Raw genomic sequence first — 8,243 nt, 5'->3', positions numbered from 1 at the left:
GTTATTTAGACTTAATTAACACTTATAGTTTCATGTCTTGTTACATAAGAATAGATCATAAGTGTTATTATTGGAGAATGTATTGTGGTATTACTGCCTTATTAGGCCCATATTGAGCAGAGCATATTAAGACCAAAACTCATGTACAACAACTTCCTTACTTGCAATAAATAAGAACCAATTAGAGGGTTATTGAGGAAAAACTCTCAACTAATGACCTATTACTTGTAGAATATGTTCATGTAGAATAAGGCATTAATAAGTGTTTTATAATGACTAATAAAGAGCCAATATACTGCTAATATGCATGTTCATTAACAACTAGTTGATGGTGAATTTGTTTACCTTAATATAAACCTTAATATATGTTACCAAAAGTTCTTATTGCAGCTCACATGTAGCTAGCAGTGCTCTGAGCAGCTTCAGGCTCTGTTTTCAAGGCTTTAAACCAGTCAAATAATGCATATTTATATTATATTTCCTGTTGGATCAACCTGACTTCCTTTTAAAGTATACTCTCTCACAACCAGTACAATGTCCTCTCACACTGTCATAATCTCTCAAAAACACAAACATTGTCTTTCACACACTATCATTCTCTCTCACCAACACTAATATACCCTCATACATACTACAATTCCTCTCTCACATACACTATCATTCTCTCTCACACACACTAATATACCCTCATACATACTACAATTCCTCTCTCACATACACTATCATTCTCTCTCACCAACACTAATATACCCTCATACATACTACAATTCCTCTCTCACATACACTATCATTCTCTCTCACACACACTTATATACCCTCAAACATACTACAATTCCTGTGTGTGTGAAAGAGAGTATGATTGTGCGTGTAAAAGTGTTTAGCAATATGTATAAAATAGTTTAATGGTGTATTTGTGAGATTCTGATATTGTTTGAGTATGAGTTGTGAGCTAGACGGCCTCTCATAGAAAACTACCAAGGATGTAGATCAGCTGGAAAAGCTTCACATTGTTAACTATTGTAAAAGCAAATTTAATTCACTAAATGACTTTGTATGACTGATGTGGTTTTGTATTTCTCACCCAGCAGTGGTGGAAGCCAGTTGGCGTTGGCCTCACAGTGAGAGTCCAGGAAGGTGATGACTTCTCCTTTAGCAGCACCGGCTCCCAGCAGGCGAGTCCTGATCAGCCCCTCCCTCTTCTTGGTCCTCATGATGCGAACTTTGGGCATACGCATCATGTATTCCTCCAACGGCAACTTCAGGTGCTCTGTAAGGGGGGGAAACAGGAAGAAGCTCATCAGTCCCATGTTCAGTGCTGAAAACAATTGTTTTGTTAAGTCGTATTTTTGCTTTGGTGTGCCATTTCACTTCTTCACAGCTTAACACATACACTTCAATAACATTTGTGGTTTCACAGAATACTGTTGGATAACCAACAGAAACAGATGTTTCAATAAACCACATGGACAAAGATAAAGCTAGCAAACAAACCTTGGTTTCGAAGCCAACATATCTGTTTGCTTCAATGTTTTAAGACTGTTATTGAAGTGTGCTGCTACATGATGGACTTTGGTTGTATGATTGTTTACTGCAGCACAAAGTGGTGGATGTACAGTAGTCCTTATTTATCTTAAACTAAATCTGGAAAATTGTAGTATTGTTCCCAAACAGTAGCCCATACCACAATCCATTACATTTGAATAAACCATACATAATGGGAAAAACATCATCTAGAATGTCATAGTCATAACTGATTACCTGCATTAGTAGAACTTTGGATTAACTTTTCTTTAATAAAGTGTGTCCTTTAAGTTGAACTTAAAACATAGATGTTGCATTGCAGTGTTTACTCCAACAGCCTGTAATATACTGGCAACCTTTCGATGGTGCACATTGCCTTTTGTCGACTGCATGCTGGTATTTGGGATAGGCTCCAGCCCTCTGTGACCCTGCACAGGATAAGTGCTTTAGAGATATGGATGGATGCCTACTGCAGTAGCACTGAAGGACTAGTCAGGATGGGGAAATCTTTAAAAAACAAACGCAGCTGACACATTTTGCAGGCCCCCTAATGTCTTTACATTACTTGCATTTGGGATGTTTACATTGTCAGAACATTAAACTGTACAGTAGCACTTGAAATGTTTTGGCTCTATGAAACCTGATGTACTTATATGATTCTGTTTTCTTCAAGGTTGTATCTTCCTGGTCAAATGTACTTATTGTAAGTCACTTTGGATAAAAGCGTCAGCTAAATGCAATGTAATGTAATGTAAACTGCACAGGCAATGACTCAGACTGACAAGCTGCAGAACATTGTTGCTTCATTGATGCAGTACAAATGTCTTTAAATAACAGATACATGATTTATAGTAATATTGCATCAGCTAATGCTGTAAACAGCCGACATGTATTTATTGCCGAGATTGACATGTACTGATTAATGACCAATCACATTTTGCTTAAAGGAGGAAAGACACACTAATCAAAGGGAATCAAACAAACTTGAAATGCTTGCAGAGACATGCTGCAAGCCTTCTTCTAGACAAACTGTATCCAACACAAGTAAAAAGGTTTGTCCAAATGATACCTTTGTGGTGTAAGCAAGGGCCCTATGCCTGCATGTGTAATCAAATCCTTTCCATCACTGTAATCAAGTCAATATCTATTTGAAAAGTTCAGCTCTTATTTGTCATAGGAGCAGGTTGACTTAATGGTCTCCCTCAAGAGAAGAGTATTTTGTTTACATTAAGGACTTTTCTCTTCATGTTTTATTGCGCTTGAGATAAAGATTTAAAGGCAATATAAAATATTAAAAGGGTATTCATCTCCATCTTTCGGCTTGATGGTCATAACATATTTGAGATATGTTTTTGGAAGGGAGCTTGTTTTAAATCAGGTTCTCCGTTTACAGATGCAAAGCTTTATTCAAGAATTAAAAAAGTCTTGTTTCCCCACTGCAATATATGTGTTTTCTTTACCAGCCCACGTATATTTGACAGTAGCTTTGAGTGTCTGAACTTGGTCCTCTTGTTAAATACCATGTATCTTCATGTTTGTCCTCTTGTTTTATGTTATTAGGGGTGAAAATGAGTTTGTTTTTGTACACTAACATTTGATTTTTGAAGATAACAGGGTGAGCCCTGAGTGCTCTCAGTGGTTTGAATAGAAATCATTCCTCAAGCAGTCAAAACATGAAATGTAACTTTGACAGGTTCTTTTGAAAAAGCCCCAGTACTGCCTGTCAACAAGAGCAGAGAGAGAAACTCTGAGTTTGAAAAGTTGACCTTCTAACTTTTATTAACTACATCAGACTGAGCTTACATTTGACAGTAACATATACAAAGTGCCCTGAGAGGAATATATATTCTGAATATAAATTCAGACAAACTTTAGCAGGAGGGAAAATAACTGTTCATTTGTTGTCCTTTTGTAAAGGAGGGAGAGTAGTGCTGGATGGAATTTTAAAAATGACATGGAGGAGAACATTTCCCTCCATCTCGGTATTTTCACTCCCCTCAGTTGTCTCTGTTTCTTCTTTTTTACATTGAAAAATTTCAAATACAACTGTTTTTTATGGTCAAAGTAAAACATAAAGCGTCGACAGGGATGAGGAAGAATACGTCAAGGTCAACAGGGAGGATGTGACAGGAATCATTCGTTCTGACCTCAATACTTATCTTTATCTTTGTTCTCCAGAAGTGCTTAAATAGAAGGCTGTGATTTCGATACCTTATTGTTCTCTCAGTTGTTCATTTTATTTTTTCTGTAATGTCTACTTTTTTTTATTTTTACATATTGGCTAAAATCATGCTATACTAGCTTCTAAGTAAAAGTCGAAACAGATTAATGGATGTTTATCCTTGACTTGTTTTTTCAAACACGCTTATCTCCACAAAATGTGCGTATCCCTGATTGCAGCATTATTTGAATGACACCTTAAGTTTATAAAGCATAATGAATCAGTTAGTTGCTACAAGCTAAAATGTTATTGTTCTTTTTAGGAATGCACAACATGTTGATGCAGGTTTAGTGTTGTTTAACACACTGAATGAAAGTAGCCTTCAATATAACACTCAATTCTGCAAAAAAACAAACTCAATAACCTTCAAGCTGATTGTTTGTGATGCTGTTTAATTGTAATATTCTTTTTTTTGTATCTGTTACAACATTCCTCTATATCACTGCATCCAAACAAATTCCAGCTCTAATCCATCCCTCCATCCCCAATTTCAGATGTATTTAAAGTATTTTTCTTTGCTTTATAGATTTTCTCTGACTTCAGTGAAGGTCAGTGGTGTATATTTTCTGTTGCCGTGTTTATTGTGTTGCACAGCAGATGACCTACAAGCTGTAAAGTGTGACATTGCAACAAGGGCGGAAGGTCTCCGTGAGGTCGGCGCCAAACTGCGTGGAAAAGGCGAGCTGTCTTCCCTGAATGTTCCTGCAATAAATCAAGCTATTAAAAACTGACCACTACGAGCCTGACTCTGTCTCTTTGTAAACGAGCACCCTACACAAAGTGATGCTTACATCATCCTGTTAATGACAGGAAGCAAGGCAAAATTAATCAAGGAACATTCACCCTGAGTGTCTGGAGATCTTGTATGGGGATAGGTGAGGGAGAAAGATCACAGCATTTAATTATGATTGGTTAAGTTTTGCTGAATAAATTGGAATACTGCTCTCAATGTTTACCAAAAGCAAGGAGACAATTAATCACGCTAATGAGATCGAGCTGATGTCGGCAAACACATTAGTCTTTATTAAAATGTGAAGCAGAGGATATTGGAGGGCTGAGGCATCCTGGATGTCAGGGTCATTTCAAAGCGTGGAGTAGTGGGATGCATCGGGTGAATCGCTCCCCAGGTTGGTGATCAAATCCAGGCAATTTATTCAGAGCGGACTCCACTGGAATTCCCTGCCTACCATTCATCTCTTTAAGTTTTTCTTCCTCCCTGCAGGCCGTCACTCACACATTTCTCCTGTGGACGTTGCCTGAGCTGCCCGGCCTTCTTTCATCTACTCAAATGGGGCCGTATTCAAACATGAATTACTGGTTAGCATATGAAAGGCATGACAGTTGGCCCCAGGCTCCTGTCAAAGTGTCTGTGTGCATTTAAAATGTCATTGATAAAATGTGTTTTTAGCTTCTGCATGTCCCGTGAACTGAAATCACACCGTCTGTCTGGACTGTTTAAAGGAGTAGTAAGTCAATTCAGGTCTTTGACTACATCACAAGCACCTTAACTGCAAAATGTCCTTCTAAGCATGTGTCGACTTTTTACATAGCCGTCTTAATCCTCTCCTTTGAATAACAAGTCCTTATAGCTAAAATGACTGATTAAGCGTTTTCTGAAAAGACAGCCCAATAGTTTGAGGCAACTAAATATACCTTTTTAAGGTATGAGAAGGATCACCTTTACTTTACAAGAAACCAATGCTGACTTCTACTTCTTTAGTTCTTGTCCTTGTTCCACTTTTTTCTGCAACAGGAATAAACATGCATTTTATAGGTTTTATTTTTCTAAATGATAATGTTTACATATACTTTAAATGTGTCCTTTAAATGGGCCTTACAATATGTTAAATCCTTGTGCTATAAAGGGTATTAACTTATGTTAAAATCTGTTGAGAGATTTCCATTTCCACCACACACCACCTGCACAATCCTCCCTAATGCATTAATTTTGCGTTAAGACACACTGGATCCAACATGGCACACTGAGCACTGTTCTGGCAGTGGTGGATTAATCCCAAGATACTCTGGCACGCAACCAAGGACCGGAGCTGCTCGTTTATTCCCTCAGCAAAATATTATTATGCCCTTGTGAACTCAATCACAATACGTCAATTTTATTCCTGAGGCAGCATGAATTTTTGCTTCTATCGTTAAAAAAAAGGTTCTCGAGGGAGGAAATGTGCTTTCCGTAGGTCATTGTACCCTGCATTGTGAGGAATGGCAAGTACATTGGGTTAGGGAGGTACATGACGAACCAACAATGTCTAGTTTTGGCATATTGCATATACACCTCAGTTTTGTTATGTTCATTACTTCACTACGACAGTTCAGTAACATTGCATTAGTATAAATGTTGAATTGATCAATATAACACTCACTTTTCCAAGAAGGAGTGGACCAACTGAGTATTGGCAGGACTATATTGCAATTTAAAGGCAATCATTTGACCTGAGGGCACTGCCAAAAACTCCTTATGTCAAGTATAAATCCAGCTTTGGCTGCAAAACGCCTCAGTGTCTGCTGGAGGTTACAGATCGATGAAGCATATAGAATCACATCATCCACAACACCAGAGATGCAATACTCTGGAAACAGGGACTGAGACCTTCATGTCTTACTTGCTAGTAGGGTCCATCTATAATAAACACAAAAGACATGGATGAAAAGGATTAACCTTGACAGGGATCAGTGAGCTCTCATAAAATGAATTTTCATTAAGGTGAAATGGCAGTGAGCTAAGAAGGACCATCTCTCTAAATGACATCACTGATACACCATGATCAGGCCACAACCAGATTAAATCAATACAAAACCAGAACAATCTTAATAGAGTTTGTTTGCACAAACAGATAACGTGTGCATTTAACTTTTACAGTGAGCTAACTTTTTCCTGAAACTCAGAGGTTTTAAAGTAATTGAGACCAGCTGCCAGCAGAATCACAGGGGAACTTGAAAAGCAGCCTATTTTATCAAATGTTTTAAGAGTTCTTCTCTTCAAGAAAATACTTCTGATATATTATGATTTTGGATGATTCTGATTCTGAACAGACTAAGGCAGGATACACAGGAAAATAACAAGATTGAACTATGTCGTGATGCAAGTCTTAACATACAAGGTCTAAAGAAGGAAGTAAGTAGATAAGGTGAAAATAGAAAACACTATAAATGAACATCTGACCTTTGTGAGTGGGTGATTTATACATGAATTGTTTGGGTAGTTTCAGCTCAGTTTGAAATAATTTCTGCAGCCCCATCCTACAGATTCTCCATCACACTTTATACCGAGGGAGGTTTAAGTTATTCCTGCATGTACTGTATTATGCTCTGTAAAGCTCAAGGCCCTGATGGCCTGTGGGGGCAGAGTCAGATTGTGCTCTAAACCACAAAAAAAAAAAGCGTATACTAAGCTCTTCAGATGTGCTACCTACCTTAGCGTGCGAAACCACACTTAAAACCATGTTGCCCCCTGATCATCTCAGAATTGTAGCAATTGTATTCACAATTACAAAGTTTCAATGATTTTAGATATGAATGTTTGAGAGCACATCACACTGCAAAGTTCAAACCCATTTTAAATCCCTCTTGTTATCCTGATGTTCTAGGCCCTTTCTAAAACTACACATAAAACAAAATATGCTCGAGGAAAAGGTTTACAAAGCGCAAAACAACAAACTGTAGAGGCAGAAATCCTTTTTTTAATTTGTGAGGGAGTGAAAATGCAACCTGATTGTTTTTGTTCGACTAAGATTTAATCACCAACTTCATCTAATTAGCCAACTGTGTATGCGGTTAAATACACTGAAGTCTAGATTGGAGACAGGTGAATTTGCTCATTAGCTTTTAAATGAAGCTTGCGACTATTTGATTGGTCATAGCAGAGACCAACGAATACAAGCTACAGAAGACATTGTTATTTTTGTCCTCACACGTTATTCATCTGGTCCTCTCCTCCTCAGGAAGTCGTTGAATCGATCACTTCCGACTGATGGCTCAACATCTCTAAATGGCGACTCTTAATTAGCTCCTTTTGTCCTCTGTCTCCCTCTCAACCTTCCTCTTCATATTACTCTCTCCCCCGTCTCCCCGTCACACTTCACTGAGCACCATTATCTAATTATCTCCCTACACCCTCAGTCACATACACAAACAGATTTACGCATACACACACACACACACACGCACACACGCTGGCATGAAGGAATAAAAATGCAGAAATGTTTTTCAGTCTTTCTGCAATGATGAATCTGCCTTCGTTTCTCGCTTTTATTGAAGACGTTCCACAAATTGTCTCCTATCTCCTCGATCCAACTTTCCATCATGCAGATGGTTCTGCTGCTGGTGTTGATAAGACGGTTCAAAGTATACTCTAAATCGCTGACAGCAGCTTTCTCACACAACCGGAGCAACTTAATCATAGATAAAACTGTGTAGAAATGAAATCAGTTCACTAAGTACCCATTAGAAAGTGTTTGCAAACATGTTTATTTAAACCAAATCCCTT

The 8,243-nt window shown here is 38.0% G+C and overlaps 1 long non-coding RNA gene across 1 annotated transcript; it reads left to right on the top strand.

Moving 5' to 3' along the window:
- Positions 1–1,087: 1,087 nt before the first annotated feature.
- On the top strand, positions 1,088–7,709 carry LOC104964099 (uncharacterized). Its single transcript, XR_800382.1, has 3 exons — positions 1,088–1,269; positions 3,523–3,530; positions 7,699–7,709. It is a non-coding gene; the product is annotated as an uncharacterized lncRNA (long non-coding RNA).
- The last annotated feature ends 534 nt before the right edge of the window (positions 7,710–8,243 follow it).

The sequence above is a fragment of the Notothenia coriiceps genome, unplaced genomic scaffold, assembly GCF_000735185.1.
Source record: "Notothenia coriiceps isolate Sejong01 unplaced genomic scaffold, NC01 NC01_scaffold00036634, whole genome shotgun sequence".
Lineage (NCBI taxonomy): Eukaryota > Metazoa > Chordata > Actinopteri > Perciformes > Nototheniidae > Notothenia > Notothenia coriiceps.
This window is presented reverse-complemented; position numbering and strand designations above follow the sequence as displayed.